At 39.5% G+C, this 18641-nt stretch overlaps 1 protein-coding gene across 5 annotated transcripts in view; it reads left to right on the forward strand.

Annotated features, from left to right (window-relative positions):
• The first annotated feature begins 374 nt into the window (after window positions 1-374).
• LOC115221116 (chromodomain-helicase-DNA-binding protein 8) overlaps window positions 375-18641 on the forward strand; it is a 158239-nt gene continuing 139972 nt past the window's right edge. For 4 of the 5 annotated variants that reach the window (XM_029791330.2, XM_036510432.1, XM_029791333.2 and 1 more), the window contains exon 1: window positions 375-551. The gene's annotated coding sequence lies outside the window, so the exon portion shown is untranslated. The remainder of the gene's footprint in view (window positions 552-18641) is intronic. The other variant, XM_029791332.2, reaches the window with a different exon arrangement.

Here is an 18641-nt window from a genome sequence, read left to right on the forward strand (position 1 = left end):
GATAAATAATTAAGCTAACATATTTTTCGTTTTGTTTCCCCCATTTCGCTTTTAAATCAGCTTAGATATAAAAAAAATTCATAAAAGAACAATAAAAATCCCTCAAAATAATAACAATGCGCAACCCGGTTTCAAATACTCTTCATAGCTTGGAACCGCTTTCACTTAGAGTGCTTCGCCCGTTTGCAAAGAGAAAGCCATGAACATCACAACTTGCTTTATATTATTTTCCTCCTCCTCTGATAAATAATAGAGCCGTCGTGGTATCGATGAGAAATAGAAATCAATAATTAAGAAAAACCTATATTATTGGAAATCGGAAAAGGGGAAGAAGTGAATGGACCAATCAGATCGCTCGTTGCTTTCGCTCTCCGGTTTCGGAAGGTTGAGAAAAGTCAAAAAAGTAAAAAAAAACACAGATAAAGCCATTCACACACACAGACACACACACACGCAGGAACGGTGCAAGATGTTGAGAGATTGTACTTTAAAGTGTTGTAGAAAATATACCCGCGCCTAATTTGGTTTAATTTCTTAACTTGGAAACCTAGGTAAGTTTGAAAAGAAAACAATTCTCACAGATTTCCATTTTATTGCCTTTCTCTCTCCCCACCAATTATCATTCTAATAATTACTATCCATGTTGATCAAATGTCTATCTTGTCTATCACAATTTCTCCCCCCCCCCGTCTTCCATCTATTTGTGTGTATATTTATGTATTTATATATATATATATATATACTATAATACTACAGTGATTGATGTGTGGTAGGTTATATTGAGACTGTGTTTTCTCTGTGTTATGTGTCTGTGGCGAAACTCCAGCATGGCTTAAAGAGAAGCTCAACGGTTTCAATCGAGTGAGGGACAATATTATTATTGTGTGACTGAAATATAAAGCTTCAGATGTGACTTGATAGAAATACAGTAGTTTTGTACAAGTATTGCTAGAAATACACTGAATTGCTTTATATAAAAGTATTTCCTGTGTGTATATATAATTAAGCTGGTGCTCGGTGGATATAGGAGTAATTACTTCGCTCAATTCGCTATTTCTTTATATGTTTGTTTATTAAGGATGAAAATCGTTTCATCTTCGTTGTCATTTATCTATTTTTATTTCAATGTAATTATATTTAGTAAAACAATCGACAACTATTACAATCAACACGCAAATCTATCTTTAAATGACTTAACAAAAGAAATGAAACAGTTTTTTTTCCCCTTCTTTTTGTCTGTGTACCAACTTAATTTAACTGAAATTAAACCCCACGTGAATTTTCGAATATTTTGTGATTTGATATATTTCCCTCACTGACGGCTGTCTGGACTAGTTTGACAGAATAAAGTAGATTCTGAGAGATAGAGAGACAGACAGATAGACAGGAAGAGAATGATAAAATAAAATAAAATTCGAGAGAAGGAGAAAAGAAGAGGAGAGAGATGGAGATAGAGGAGTAAAAGACCAGCAGCTGGACAAAAAGAGGACAAGGGAAGTGAGAGAGTAAAAGATGGAGAAAGGTGAGGTTTATAAAAGGACGAAGAAGGGGGTAGAGATAAGAGAACGATCGGTGTAAGAAGAAGAAGAAGCAGAAGGTTTGGGGCATCGAAGAGATAGACAGAAATGGGGGATGTGGAGGAAGAGCAAGTAAAGTGGAAGGTAGGAGTTATGAATAGACATTGGCGAAGGAGAGAAGCATATTGACAGAGGGAGATTGTGTATAGAAATAGAGATACAGGAGAAGAGTGTTTGATATATATATAGAGAGGAATAGAGACAAAAATCGAGAGCCAAATGATTAAATGAACGATGGATAAGAGACAAAGAAAGATGAGTTTCAAGTGTAGATCGGAATGAAACGAGTGGAGGAAGTAGCGTGAAAATGAAAGACAGAGAGCGAGAGAGAGAAATGGTGAAATGGAGAGTAAAAGGTTGGCTGTTTATGGAGAGAAGTCAGCAGTGAGTTGACGACGATCAACAACAGCACGTTAGACCAACAATACTACACAATTATTTTCTACCATACTACACACATTTTGTACTGCTTTTAACGGATATGTTCAGATTAGATGCACACTCACTCTTCCTCATTGTCTACCAACACACACACACACACACATGTACGCGCTATTTTCTCATTATGATCACAACCACAAATAAAGTGCTGCTCACTTTCCATAAATGATTTTAACCCGTTTTAATACGTATTTTCTCAACTTGTTTAATCCTGCATTTCTCTACAATATATATACATCCATGCTCTGGCAACTATTCGCATATATTTGCCTAATTCATTACTTGTATATAAACACGATGATACACACGTTGCTGCACTCTTTCACTGTAAACACATCTCCAGCAAAAGGTGTCTTGGCAAAATTTGCCATCGTTTCTTTCATTCCTTTATCTTTAAATGCACACACATGCATACACACATAGTGTTGATATTACTCGTATATCTCTGATTGCATACATGTGGTGTATGGATTTTATCTAAAGAGATCACTCACTTCCCATCTACAAAATATAGAAGAAAAAAAAAGAAGGCATCGTATTCGCATGGTTTATATTCGTTTATATTATTTCCCCTTTATCCCCAAACACACACTACAAATTAAAAAGCGGGTCCTTTAGTCTCAGAGCAAATATAGTGTGAGAGGCATAAAAACCTGCCAGATTTTCCTGAGTGACAAACGCTTCGACAGCAAACGCACGGAGTGCACCGCTCCAGACCATGATATGGGAACTGGGGGGAAAAAAAAAAACAAACGAATAAGCTAATGGTAAACGGTAAAACATAATTAGCTCCATGAAAACACTGTTAGTACTTGCTTAACTTCATTAATCTTAATATTGACCGAAATAAGAACGGGAGGTTTTTCTGCCGCACCATGCACCAGTCTCGTTCATTTGTTCGTTTATACTTTAATTCCTTTATATCAGAATGCACGTGCGCACACACACACACACTACACATTGCCATTAGTACTCTACTAATGTATCCCTTATTCGATAACACTCGCTTTTGGTGCTAGGGGCTTGATTTCAGCGAATTAGTCTAGCCTTCCCATTTGCACCGGGGAAGGCCAGGAACACACACACACACACGTACAATACTAGACTGAACATATTTCTTTGTGAACATTCCTCATGTGAACTGTTTACTTTATATAATTATCCTTTCATTTCTTCATTGTAAATAGCGACGGATCTCCTTTAAGGGTCAAGCTTGTTTTTGTTTAACCCCCCCCGCTCATTCCTGATAGAGTTGGTTAAAAGGTGGAAGACATCCACTTTTATTCAGTTCAAACTCTATCTAGGACAGTGGTTAGTCCAGCCGACTTCTTTTGTTGACAAATCAATGGCCAGTACTTCTCTTGAAACCATTCGTAATAGTATTCAGATGAATTTCTGGTACATCGAAAAAACATTTAGCCCCCTCTCCATATTACATTACCCCGATCAATGATCTCGCGTTTCCTTCATATTTTAAGACGGTTGTCTGTAATTTGAGGGAGCTTTGCTGCTGTTTTTAACATATCAAGCGACCACGTTGATTCTCTTCGCATCAGTTCTTTGATTTGATGTTTGGCCTTGCTCGAGCAGATTTCTGACGAAAGGTGTTCCAGTCATGATAATTCTCTGTTTTCTTTATTATGTAAGTCATCCTAGGGTTATATTATCCAATGTTTCTTTTTTTATTTTATGAAAGCCCGAAGATTTAGCTGGTATTTCTAGCAAGTCGAATGAACTCGTAGGGCTACCTTTGTTGGTTTGTAGTTCTTTGTTATGGTGACAAAGTAGTGGTCGATTGGTACAAATCGGTGAATTATTTTCGTAAAGATCATCAGTGGATTTAAATTGACAGAAGTGTGAACTAATGGACAGTCAGGTCACTTTAAAAAAAAAAAAACAAAACAAAAAAATTAGTTATGACTTCAGAGAAAGAAGGTCAATGCCGTGACCTTTTGGCGAGTCTCCGGAAGCCCGAAAGCATGCAACAGTGGAGTCCGCTAATGGCACTCACCCTCGGGCCAGGTGGTTGTGGGCTTAAATGGAGTCACAGGTGACGTCCAGATACATTCATAATAAATATATATAAAACAATATAATGCTCACATAGCTTACAGTAATAAACTCCCCGTATTTCATCACTTTTCCTGGATCCACAAACACCAAACTATCAGCTCTTTCTTCCTTTTGCATCCGTCTTTAAAACCTATCGAACCAACATGAAATCTCTAGGTGGTGTCTCGACTTGCTAGAAACTGCAGCTGAAATTATCTTTAAATTTTATTAGAAAAGAAATACACATTGGATATTGTAGTCCTAGGTGTACTGTGCTGTTGATCATAGGTCTGCTGAATTAAGGCCGACTTGGTCTCTCATTGTGTTTACACACAGTTAAGGAATCACCATATTTCAGTGTTATACAACAATTGTTTGTTGTCTTTTGTTCCCAAGACAAATCTTTCTGTCTGCCTGCCATTTATTTCCCTGTCTCTTTCTTGTTCCATAAACATGGTAACATCGTACTTCACTCTGCTTTGTTTTCGTTAGAGTGATGTGGAGGAAAAGTATTTTTCTTATTCTTGCCACATTATTTAAGACTGCCATAAAGGATGGCGAAGTCTCTTTGTAATAATAATAGCACCACTTCAATATCATGTCAAGAGTTTCCATTCTCGATCGGAAATCATTTCATTTCTTTCAACATTGCTAATGTTTCGTAATGAAATAATTGCCCGTCTCTTATTGTTATTTCCTGTTGAAAAGATTGAGACGATGTTTAAATACAAGTAGTGTCGAGGGTGGGTGGATGTCAGGAATCGTGACCATGGTGACCCTGTTGTGTCTCAATTGGGTCATCAATGTTGCTCTGACTGTGATGAAATGTATGGACATGTGTCCGGTACTTCGCCTGGTTTCCTTTGGGTCTAAAAAAAATTAATATTATTGTATTTTGTAGCAGATGTAAACAATTCTTTTTCTCTGTCGTTTCAAATCTGAAATGTCCGGCTAATTGAGATTCAGTTTTTAAATTAACACATCGACATTCGTTGATTTTTCCCCCCACCCCTATTCGGGGTAAATCAGGGTAGACTTATATAGAATGTTTTTAAATTTGCTCCGAGGAATCTAAAACGTTCGAACGGTCAACATTTTAAATAGGATTCTTCTGAGGAGAAATCTCAGAGTATTTATTTAATTTTATTGAACCATGTTTATTACTATATTATAATAAATAGATTCAAACTTCCAATCCAAATGGTCTGGAATGGTGAAGTATCTGACCAATATTTTAGTTTTGTTTTGAGCACAATTTCCACTAGAGTTGACTCTGCCATTCGTTCTTCCAAAGTTGCCAAAATTAGTCCCTGTTCAATCAACTACATTTTACCTCTATTAAAAATTATAATCTTGTATGAAATATTTATATCTGATCTTCCCTTCCCGTTTTTAACTGAGACGTAAACGAATCGATATAAGAGAAATTCTTACGCCAGGTACACAAGACCCTTGACACTGGTGAGTATTTCAAAGACATTATTGGTAGAGAACTGATCATCCAGTTGGTCCTACAAAAAGAAGCTTTTACCTACAGATTATTTGAATATCGGACGTTTAATATTCTGAATAAAATTGTTTCTGTTAACGTTAAACATTTTTCAATATTTCACAGGTAAATACCTGCAAAATGTTACATTTTAGCTCTTAAAAAAACAACAACAAACTCAAGCAAAATAATTTCAGTTTAATTTATAGTTTTTCCTATTGATTATAATTGGCTATCGTAACAATAACGATGATTGATGACTGTGTTTTTGCACCAGAAGTGATTGAGTTGGTATCGATAGGTTACAAGATTGATTAGCACGTCTTCTATTTGTGTTCTTCCACTGTTTTGGAGGTGATTTTTTATTATAAGTCTCCGAGACAGACGGGCACGTGTTGGTGTGATCACTGAGTGAATCATAGTATTATTTTTCTGTTTCTTATTACAACAACAATTATATGTTCTGGTTGCCGAGAAATACCCGATTATAATGGATTAATGCATCTTGCTTCAAGACAATAACATAAATCACAGCTCTGTTGCTTGTTAAAAAAAAAAAGAAAGAAAGATCTATCGGATTTTCGGGACAAGCTTTCAATCACAATAAAGATTATTACATAATGAATGTAAAGAGGAAATGTGAAAGCATACCATAGCATATTATTTTCAAATTATTGATCACACACACACACACACACACACACACACACACACCACCACCACGACCTAAAGCAATGGATCCATCCTGTTATATACTCATCTTTGAGGTATGTTTTCCTACTTCTTTTAAAAACTATATGAATCATCTTTATCCTGTCTAGAAAATTCTATAAATCATTTTGCCACAGTTACTATATATTTCACATGCGTATAATTATTATCAATAGGTCTATATATATCTGTGTTTGTGTGTGAGAGAGAAAGAAATATATTCCGTTAGTTGTAAGTTCGTGTAAGCTTTGTCTGTCCTACGTCTGCTTCGGGATGTTCGATATTTGAAGACACTTGAAGAATCGATTGACATACTTAGAGCAATCATACATATTGGATGAAGTGTGACTGGATGTATTTATGTGTTCAAAGAGATATGGGTACATATGTGTGTCTCTGGCAGGTTTTCAGCCTTTTTGTTGTTCAGATAAAACTGCCTTCGACAGGCAGCTGTGGCGATCTTGTTGGTTGTTGTTGAACCCCAAGTGTTCCCCGATCTAGTACTCCACTTGTGACCACCCTGTCTTTTCCGAGGGAACCTCCTTTATAAGACGGTAGGATGTGATTTGTGGGAGAACTTTCTAGCAAGTTGTCCGACTATGTAGAGACTCGCTCATTGTATGACAATTTTCTGGTATTGATCATGAGGAACAGCTAATTTTAGGAGAGAAAATGTTGATAGTTCGCTTTTTGTTTGTTTTCTAGTTCAGCCTTTGCCGTCTCTCTTCTTCAAACACCTTGTTTACTTTATTCCATAATCTTCCTTCCTCTCACGTTTCTTTCCTTTATTTCAGACCCTGCCAGACATTTCCCCCCACACTCACTCTGTCTCTTCCTACCCTAACCGAATCTTCCCAGCTGCTCATCCCATCCCTCACTCTACACAAATCCTCTCTCTCTCTCTCTCTCTCTCTCTCTCTCTCTCTCTCTCTCTCTCTCTCTCTCTCTCTCCCTAACCAGGTCATTAGGTTGAGTTGACGAACTTTCTCCTCCCTCATTGCGCGCACACACACACGTCTCCTCTTTTATGTTAATCACAGTCTGACGGAGAGAAACACGAAGATGAAAACGGAAGGGGCCCGGGGTGGTGCATTTTATGTGGTCGATCGACCCCGGTTGTTTGGGCACATGTCAACCATGACCAAGCAGACTTTCGGGAAACCGATGGGCGAACGAACGACCAAGTGCTACTCACTGAAGAATCTAAAATATAAACATTAGACCGGCCTTCCAGACATGACTGTCTCTTTTTTTCCCTTCGTGTTTGGCGTATCTAGGGTTGTAACTTTTTTTTTGAAGTTGTAGATTTAATTTGGCAATCCTTCGTTATTGGTACACGATGTCATTAACTCACACAACATTCCCTCGTGACATAGATAAAGAGGCTAAACTGGAATTTATCTATCTCTCTATCTGTCTCTATCTGTCTGTCTGTCTATATCTATCTGGCTGTCTATCTATATCTGTCTGTCTGTCTATCTATCTGTCTGTCTGTCTATCTATCTATCTATCTATATATATATATATATCTCAAACGATCTGACTAAAATATACTGATGAGTCTCGAAAACTATAATTATTCTATTGCTGTTCGCATTGTTATTCTAACGGCTCGAGAAGTTAACCCACAATGCGAAATGTACCCTTAGCATAGACACACATGCATGCATGTGTGTGTCCGTCCCCCTCAAACTCATTATTATTATCTTGTGAAGTAAAGGCAGTGATTCATACTGCCATTACTTCACGCATAAACGGTAGAATGCCGGATTAAATATCTCGCAATATTCAGTCCCGTCTATCTTCGTCCCGAGTTCAAATACCGTCGGGCTACACTTTATCTCTGTGTCCAGCAACAAACTGAGATCGGTTGAACAGAATATATATATCCCACGTATAAAACTTGGCTTTGTGTCCCCTCCATCCAAATCTGTAACCCCAGTTTCAGTTCCCTTTCTCAGTTACCACATTTAATTCAACGTTGATAGTTGCCCATGGAAAATACATGAACGTCATACAATTTCATTTTCTGTTTTTGATAATTCCATTGTTTCTCGGAAAGTGTTGTGATGATTTGAGACCGGTTAGAGAGTTGTCCCCGACTAGAAATAATTATTTATAGTACTGATTGTTTTTTGTTTTTTTTTTTAGTTCAAATCTCGTCTTGATCATTTTTGCTTTTTTTTTTTCAGTCACAATGATTACTAATATGATATTAGAACAGGTTTTCTCTTTATTCTCATATTTTTAGTATTATTTACTCAGTGTGTGTATTCTTGTGTTTACGATAACATTTTATTCTGGTTTTGTGCGCTTTTTCTGTTAGCTCTTGGAATCACTAGGGATTTCTTCCAAACTCTCACTCAATCATGGGTTATTTTCTATCTGAGGGGCATACATCGATTAGCGAACACATCTTGTTTTTTATTACTTCTTTATGTTAATATACAATGAAACCTCGGTTTACGAATCCCCCTCATCACAAACAAATCGGTTTACGAACAATTTTCCCAACAAAACATCTCCGGTGACTAACAGTGCCTCAAATAACAAATAACAAACAACGGCCCCAATTGTTGGCCACTTGCTAGGAATATTCAAACGGGAGAGCGTCAGTCGCAATCTTACTTTCGTTCAGGGCACACCCCTGCTCGTATTCACCGTGTCTTACCTTCAGTTTTCTTTGGGGAAAAATAGTTTCAATTTACGAACATTTCGAATGATGAATGGCCTTGAGGAACGAATTAAATTCATAAACCGAAATTCCTTTGTAATTATCAGGTATAACCTTGTTATGATTATTCCCCACTGCCACCACATATGTGTGTGTGTGTGTGTTTATATATGTAGGCATTCACCATTGCCATTTCCCCTTGATGTCATTTGCTATGCAACCTCTTCTCTCCTTCTGGTTAGCCTGAAACCCCCATCTCCCTTTTCAATCCCTTCTCTCTCTTCTTGCAGGCTTTGTGGCATTGAGGGAAGTTGTAATTCATTGAATAGTAATTGTTTAAATTAGTTGGATATGTACAAGAGTCCTTCACCAGCTGAGACAAGTGTTGCACAAATCTTCTACACCCCCCCCCCTCTTCCTGTTGGAGTTGGCAGAGAAATGGGAGTCAGAGTGTGTGATAGGATAGTTAAGTTGAGACAAGTATTGGATAAAAACAACAGTGACATTTGACTCTTGTCTTTGCTCCTCAATCTGGGCTGTCAACGGAAGGACCAGTTTTATGAAATCCTTTTGCAGATTTCTTTGAAGACAAATGATAATGACCTTATTGTTGTGGCTGGTGACTTCAACAGATATGTTGGGTAGAACTCCAACAAGGGTTCTAATTGCAAAGTCCCAGACCTAATCTGTGGCTAGTGCAAGGTCCTGGCCAGAAAGAAGGTGAACAGTAAGGTAGATAGAGCTAAAAAATTGAGAAGATTGTAAAATAAGGCAGCAGAGAATTATTCCAAGTAGCTAGAAGCTAATTGGCAGGTGTAAAGAGAAAAAGGCAGGAATTAGATTTGCCAATGCTTTACAGCATGAGGTTCAAAGAAGTACTGTCAATGCTGTCTTCTTAGTGTTTCAATGCAGGAGAAGCATTTAGCCAAAAGCAAACTGCTCCAACTGGTAATTGTTGACATGGAGAAAACCTTTAATGGGATCCCTTACTCTCTCATCTGGTGGTTGCTGCAGAAGCTATGGGTAGGCAAATGGCTTGAGAGTCAGTCAAGGCCTGCACGAGGACACTGTCTATAAGGTGAGTACAGCAGCAAATCTTGTGTACAAGCAGGAATTCAACTGGACTTGGTTCTCCATCTTCTCCTACTTATTATGCTCCTCCAGGCTATAACAACAGAATTTAAGACTGGTTGCCCTTGGGAACTACTATATGCTGATGACCTTGTTCTTATAGCAAAATCCGTAGTAAAATTAGAAAAGAAATTGCAGGTGTGGAAGCTAAACCTGGAATCAAAGAACCTTAAAGTTAACTTAATAAAAACCAAAGTTCTAGTAGGAAGGAAAACAGACAGGATTTTACTCTTTTCAGAAAACTGGCCTTGCTTGATCTGTAGGAATGGTGTAGGTAGAAATTCTTTATGGTGTACCCAGTGCAAGCTATGAACACATAGGGAGATGTAGTGAAATAATGGGAAGTTTAAGAGGGAAAGTAAACTTTGGATGTGGCACAAGAGAAATGGACTCCAGATTCTTTCTGATGCCAAAGAGTTTCCTAGATATTGTAGATAGTTTCTGTAACTTAGGTGCCCTAATTAGCAATAGAGGTAGATGTTCTGAAAGTGGTGGAAGCACTCCATCGGTTACGACGACGAGGGTTCCAGTTGATCCGAATCAACGGAACAGCCTGCTCGTGAAATTAACGTGTAAGTGGCTGAGCACTCCACAGACACGTGTACCCTTAACGTAGTTCTCGGAGATATTCAGCGTGACACAGAGAGTAACAAGGCTGGCCCTTTGAAATACAGGTACAACAGAAACAGGAAGTAAGAGTGAGAGAAAGTTGTGGTGAAAGAGTACAGCAGGGATCACCACCATCCCCTGCCGGAGCCTCGTGGAGCTTTAGGTGTTTTCGCTCAATAAACACTCACAATGCCCGGTCTGGGAATCGAAACTGCGATCCTATGACCGCGAGTCCGCTGCCCTAACCACTGGGCCATTGCGCCTCCTCTGTTCTGAAAGTATAGTTACTGGAATAAGAAAAGGACTGAAAAAGTTCAAGGAGTTATTACATCTGTTGGTAACAAAAGATCTTTCCTTTATAGTGAAAGGCAGATTGTACAAAGCTTGTGTATGAACATTCAGGTCACCTTGTAGTGGGAGATGGGCTCTGAATGCAGAGGACCTGTGAAACCTTGGAAGGAATGAAAAGAATATGATGCAGTGGTTGTGTAACACCAATGTGCATGTATGACGAAGTGCCTGTGCTGAGAGGGAAGAAAAAAAAAAACAGGCATAAGATGTGTGTGCAAGAGAGAAGTCTGTTCTAGTCATATGTAAGAATGAGGACAGCTGCATGCAGAAGTGCCAGTTGCGTAAAGTGGTTGGAACTTGTAGAAGAGAGAGTCTGAGGAAGACATGGGATGAAGTAGTGGAGGCTGGGCTGAAGGTATTGGGCCTCATGGCGGAGATGACGAGGCCAAGATGATTGGCATAATTTTTGCTGAGGTCCTAAAAATATTATGTTTTAGTCTATTCAGTTACTGTACCCTGTCCCTGCACCCAATCTGCTTCTGTAAGGTTTTCCCTACCTCATCTTCCTAACACCCGTCACTCCATCACTCTTCCAACAGTGGCATTATTTAGCTGTTGTAATCACATGACAGTGGAATCTGCTCATATTCCATTCGCTTTGTGCTGCTGGTTACATCCCCATCTTCATGGAATCATTTCCTTTAACATCAATTTCTCTTTCTCATTGACATCCCTGCTTGCTTCATTTGCTGTGCTTCGAGTCATCCCTGGTTCTCCTTTGAGCTACATCTTAGGATTGCAGTAACAACCCCTCTCATCTGCTATCATTTGTTGGGAGTGATAGCAGATATCAGAGGGTGTTAAACATGTATATATCTGCCATTAATGGTTTCATCCCACCTTTGTTGCCCATCACTCTCTAGCTCTCGATCTCTCTCTGCTCTCCACTGTGCACATCACCTTCCTGTGCTGCCACCTACTGCATCCTCCTTCCTCAGCTATTTCTTTCACTGTCCTTCCAGCCAGATATTTACCATCGACCATACCTCTACTCCTTGTACACCATTCACTGCGTTTACCTCTACACTCATCTCTAACCATCTGTCAATCTCCTCTCACCTCTTCTATAAACCTACCCGCCCACCCTTCCTATTCTTTCTTGTACCTTGAGAACATATGCTCTGACTCTAAGCTACCCCCCGCCCAGTTGAGGAAGCTTCTTCCTTTTTTTCTTTGTCTTCTAAGTTACTTGGCAACCTCACTTGTGCAAGTCTCACAGAAAAATATGTCACACAAATTAGTGTCCATTATTTTCAATCTTCTTTGAAAAAAGCGTCTCATTTTTCTTGGAAACAGGTGAAGGTTGGTGGCAGGAAAGGCATCTGGCTGTAGAACATCAGCTTCAATGGATTCCATCTGACAAAATGCAAGCATGGGAAAGTGAACATTACAAACAATGGTGATGATATATTTGTGTGTGTGTGTAACTAGATAATTGGTCTTCTGTGGTTATGATGATGATGATGGTTCCAGTTGATTGAATCAACCAAACAGCTTGCTTGCAAAATTAACATGCAAGTGGATGAGCACTCCATAGACACGTGTACCCGTAACTTAGTTCTCAGAGAGATTCAGCATATATCACAGAGTGTGATGAGGCTGGCCCTTTGAAATACAGGGACAACTCATTTTTGTTGGCTGAGTGGACTGGAGCAATAAAGTGAAATGAAGTGTCTTACTCAAGGACACAATGCACCCCTGGGAATTGCATTTATGACCTTATGATCAATAAGCTGGTTACGCTAACCACTTATTATTTGAACTCGGCACACAGTCCTCTGTCTTGTTGATTCCTGTGAAAGTGGCCAAGACAGAGATCAGACGTTAAATCACAATTATTATAATGCATGTGTTTGTGTGTCTTGCCTGTATATGCATACATCTGCATAAATGTATATATTTTCATAAACGTCTGTATATGTATATGTTCATGTGTGTGTGTGTGTCTGTGTGCTATGTATGCTTACATTTTTTTGAAAGTCTTGGTTTTGTTGGCACCTATGTAGAGTTAGGGATCACTCACATAAAAAGCAGGGGCATTTTGTTGTAACACAGTGCCATCACCACATATTTGTTTATTCTAGGCTAGTATGGGAAAACGGATGTAAAAAAGCTGAAAAATATACATACATGAGCAGCTGTGTGTGTGTGTGATACATTTGTTCATTTTAATGTCCATACTGACTTAGTCAAATGACTGAAACAAGTAAAAGAGTGTGGCCATGCTGGAGCACTGCCTCTAGTCGAGCAAATCGACCCCGGGACTTATTCTTTGTAAGCCCAGTACTTATTCTATCGGTCTCTTTTGCTGAACCGCTAAGTGACGGGGACGTAAACACACCAGCATCGGTTGTCATAATGCTAGGGGGACAAACACAGACACACAAGCATACACACACACACATACATATACATATATACAACAGGCTTCTTTCAGTTTCCGTCTACCAAATCCACTCACAAGGCATTGGTCAGCTCGGGGCTATAGCAGAAGACACTTGCCCAAGATGCCACGCATTGGGACTGAACCCAGAACCATGTTGTTAGTTAGCAAGCTACTTACCACACAGCCACTCCTGCGCCTTGGGTGAAACAAATATATTTTTGAGGCGTTGTTTCAGTCTGATGCCCTTCCTGTTAACCTGTTCTTTGAGTATAGGGTCTTTTGGGTTCTTTGAAAGCTCACAGCTTGCAGGTGATTTGTTGACTGGAGAAATGGCCGATAACCTGTAGCTTACAATATTCAGGGATTACAAATGTCAACAAATTTATAGACACACAAACATGTACATAACTCGCACTCCGTTGGTTACGATGGCGAGGGTTCCGGTTGATCCAATCAATGGAACAGCTGGCTTGCGAAATTAATGTGCAAGTGGCTGAGCACTCCACAGACACGCGTACCCATAACATAGTTCTCAGGGAAATTCAGCGTGACACAGAGTGTGGTATGGCTGGCTCTTAGAATTAGAAATTCAACCCATTTTCACTGGCTCGGTGAACTGGAGCAACATGTAATAAAGTGTCTTGCTCACAATTCGCTTCTGGGAATTGAACTCCTGAACTTGTGATTCTGAACCAATTACCCTAGCCACTAAGTCATGTGCCTTCACACATCTACATACATGTTTATAGACATATGTGCAGATGTGGCTGTGTGGTAAGGAATTTGTTTCCCAACCACATGGTTTCAGCCCCCCCCCCCACATAGAGTCTTGGACAACTGTCTTCTATAGCCTCAGGCCAACCAAAGCCTTGTGAGTGGATTTGGTAGACAGAAACTGTGAGGAGCCTCATTGTTGTTCAACATCCACTTTCCATGCTGGCATGGGTTGGACTGTTTGACTGAGGGCTGGCAACCCTGAAGGCTGCACCAGGCTCCAATCCAATCTGGTAAAGTTTCTACAGCTGGATGCCCTTCCTAATGCCAACCATTCTGAGAGTGTAGTGGGTGCTTTTTACGTGCCACCGGCACAGGACCAGTCAAGTGGAATTGGCATCGACCACACTTGAGTGGTGCTTTTCATGTGCCACTCAGGTGGTACTGTCATAGGCTACAACAACTTCACTTGCCTCAACAAGTTTTCGCAAGTGCAGTTTGTACCCCAATGATTGAAGGGTACTTTTAAATGGGTTGGTTATGCTGCGCTGGCATAGGCCCCAGTTATGGTCTCACTTGGCTTGTCGGGTCTTCTCGAGCACAGCCCCTCTCCAAAGGTCTCAGCCACTTGTCATCACCTCCGTGAGGCCCTACATTCAAAGGTCATGCTTTACCACCTCATCCCAAGTCTTTCTGCATCTACCTCTTCCACAGGTTCCCCCTATTGCTAGGGTGTGACACTTTTTCACATGGCTGTCCTCATCCATATGCATCACATGACCATACCAGTGCAGTCATCTCTCTTGCACACCACATCTGATGCTTCTTAGGTCCAGCTTTTCTCTCAGGGTGCTTACACTCTGTCGTGTATGCACATTGACATTACACATCCAGTAGAGCATACTAGCTTCATTCTTTGCAAGCTTACACATGTCCTTAGCAGTTTCACTGCTATGTAGCATGGCTGTTTGCACACATGCGTCATACAGTCTACCTTTCACTCTGAGCAAGAGGCCCTTTGTCACCATCAGAGGTAGGAGCTCTCTGAACTTTGCTCAGGCTATTCTTATTCTAGCAGCTACGCTCTCAGAGCATCCATCCCCGCTACTGATTTGGTCATGTAGGTAACAGAAGCGATCAAATACTTCCAGTTTTTCCGCTGGAGTGTGATGGAATCTGTTTTCTGCACATTTTCAGTGTTTATTGCTCCTGAGCATTTGCCACACAGAAAACTGTCTTCCCAGTTAGCCTTCCCTTGATATTGCTGCACCTCTTATGTGTCCATAGCTTACACCAGGTACATCTTATGGAAATTCTATCTACAGCTTTTCTACAGATTGAGCAGGGCCATTTACCTGAAGGATTTGTGATTTGTCTGCCTTCTTACTTAGTAAGACTTTGATTTTTGCTAGAGTGACTCTAAGGCCCTTTGATTCTAGACCTTGCTTCCACACCTTATACTTCTCTTCTAGTTCTGATAGTGACTCAGCTATTAGAGCAAAGTCATCAGCAAAGAGAAGCTCCCAGGGGCATCCTGTCTTGAATTCCTCTGTTATTGCCTGGAGGACTATGATGAATAAGAGGATGCTGAGGACTGATCCTTAGTGGACCCCTACCTGGAATTCTTCACTGTACTCATCACCAACCCTCACCTTATTGACAGCATCCCTGTACATGGCTTGTACAGCTCTTACTAACCACTCATCTATCCCTAGTTTCTGCATTGACCACCAAATAAGAGATCAGGGGACCCTGTCAAAGGCTTTCTCCATGTTAACAAAAGCCAAGTACAGAGGCTTATCTTTGGCTATGTATTTCTCTTGCAGCTGTCTTACCAGAAATGTAGCATCAGTGGTGTTTTTCCCTGGCACAAACCCAAACTGCATCTCATCTAAACTAACTCTCTCCCTAATTAGTTGACTTTCATTACCTGATCCAACAACTTGTTACCTCTGTAATTATTCGTATCTAATGCATCACCTTTACCTTTGTAGCAGCTGAGTATGGTGCTGCTACACCAGTCATTGGGTATGACTCCTTCATGTATCACCTGGTTAACTATACAGGTGACTAGACTATAGCCGACACCACCAGATATTTTAAGCATCTCTGCAGTGATTCCTGATGGGCTGGGGTGCTTTCCTTGTCTTCGTACTCTTAATTGCTTTATCTACCAAGGTACTGTCAATTCGGACAGTTGGTCCCTCTACTGGGTCGACATTTGGCAGACTCTCTTTTTGCTATTCATTCTCTCATTTAGCAACCTTTCATTGTGGCGTCTCCAAGTCTCTCTCTTTGCAGCCTCATTAAATGCAAGTGAACCATCATACATGCGGACACATTTCCATATCTATATGGACCAAAGTTTTGAAGATGAATGATTACGATGATGAGATATATATATATATATATGTGTGTATGTGTGTGTATATATATATAAAGTATACAGAAAGGAAAAAAAATAGAAGTTTAGACGTTGCTTTATTCCAAGTTGGTACATATATATCCAATAAAAACTCTTCAAGTTGTTTCCAATCCTAATTATTTCAAAACAAAATGAAATATAATCCTTTTGAAATCACAAATTAGATTGACACTTGTACCTCTTTGTTCCTCATATTTTATTCACCTGTTACAAAATCTGCCCTTCATAAATATTATGGACACTATATTTAATATCAAGTACATGCCTGAATAGCTAAGAGGGTATTTCTTCTTTGGCTAGGTCTAATTGCCCAACTTTGATATTTACTTAATATTGTTGGGTGCGTATATTATTCCGACCTAATGAGGTACCTCAATTTAAATTCAACTGAATCTTACTTGTATTTTATATATGTATAAAAGAGAGTTTGTGCGTGTGTGTGCATATGTTCCTTATGCATTTGAAAACTGAGTTGCCGATTTTGGCGTATGGTGTATCAAAAGATTCAGTAATCTTATGGCTACCAAATAAACTTCATTTTCATTTCCATATTTTCTAAGATGTCTCAACAACCAGCTGTAGTTATTTGAAAGACACTGCTTTACAATGACCAGGTTCCATTAGAAAGTGAAAATAGTTTCACACTTTCAATCTGAACCAAAAAGATGTAGGCATATGTATTTATGTATGTGCATATGAAAGATAATGTGTGTGTGTGTGAGAAAGAGAGAGCGATCGAGTGCCACTTAAACATACATGCGAAACATACATGCATGACAACACACACCTCTCTCTCTCTCACATGCATGCACACGTCCATTTTATATACACATGCATATATCTTTCACTTTCTCCTCTCTTTCAATTTCTGCTCTCTTCAAAGCATAAAGAAATTTTTTAAAAATTACGGAAATTAATGAACAAACGTATGATCCCATATATATTGTGAGCGTATGTGTTCATATGTAAGGCGGCGAGCTGGCAGAAACGTTAGCACGCCGGGCGAAATGCGTAGCCGTATTTCGTCTGTCGTTATGTTCCGAGTTCAAATTCCGCCGAGGTCAACTTTGCCTTTCATCCTTTCGGGGTCGATAAATTAAGTACCAGTTTCGTACTGGGGTCGATGTAATCGACTTAATCCCTTTGTCTGTCCTTGTTTGGCCCCTTGTGGGTAGTAAAGAGATACATATATATGTGTGTGCATGTGCATATACAGGATGTCCCCCCGGAATGTCCACACACGTTAAATAAGTATAAAGTCAGTGTTTATTAAATTCATTTCATTTTCAAAATTTTCAAGAATCTACTGACAGAATTTAATTTTTTTATGAGCCTCTATTTTCAAACTGATGACCTTCTTGATCCAGGCATGGCTGATAACTTGTTGCTGGAAATAAAACTCTATGCTTTCAAAGTCGTCTTGAATGCTTGTCATGACAGATTGTTACAGAAAGTTCAAGTAAATAGGATCAGTACCAGTACTGTCACAAAAGAATGGTCCAATTAATCCTTTTCATGTTAAACCTCACCCCTCACCATACTGTAAGTCCTGGTAGATATTATATGATGTTCCTCCACGATATACAGATTCTCAGGTCCCTAATAGGTGCATCTGCGATGGTTAATCAAGCCATTTAATTTAAATGTAGTCTCATCACTCCAATCTTTGTTGGAAAGTGTGCATTCTCTACACATTTTACCACCTACCACTCACAAAACTCCATTCTTCAGTTTGGATCTTCTTCAATGGAAGCATGGACTATTCTTGGAATGTAACTTTTCCAATGGCAGCACTTCAAAATACTATTGATGCTTGATTTTAAAATGCCTATCTAACAACTTGCTTGCTGCTCATATTTTCTTGAATTCTGCCAATACATTTCTAATCCCTGCCTTTTTTGCTTTGTGGGGCTCTTCAGTGTCCATGGTTTTCAGGAACCTTTCTTGTGGGCATTCTGGACAGTTCCGTCTGCTCCAAACTTACCTCTAATCCAAGGGATGGTAAGCCACATCGGCAGATCTGCTTGAAATTCCCTCTTAATCTGACTTTGCACTTTGTCTTTTCAAACTTGCTGTTGCTA

The sequence above is a fragment of the Octopus sinensis genome, linkage group LG17 (genome assembly GCF_006345805.1).
Source record: "Octopus sinensis linkage group LG17, ASM634580v1, whole genome shotgun sequence".
NCBI lineage: Eukaryota > Metazoa > Mollusca > Cephalopoda > Octopoda > Octopodidae > Octopus > Octopus sinensis.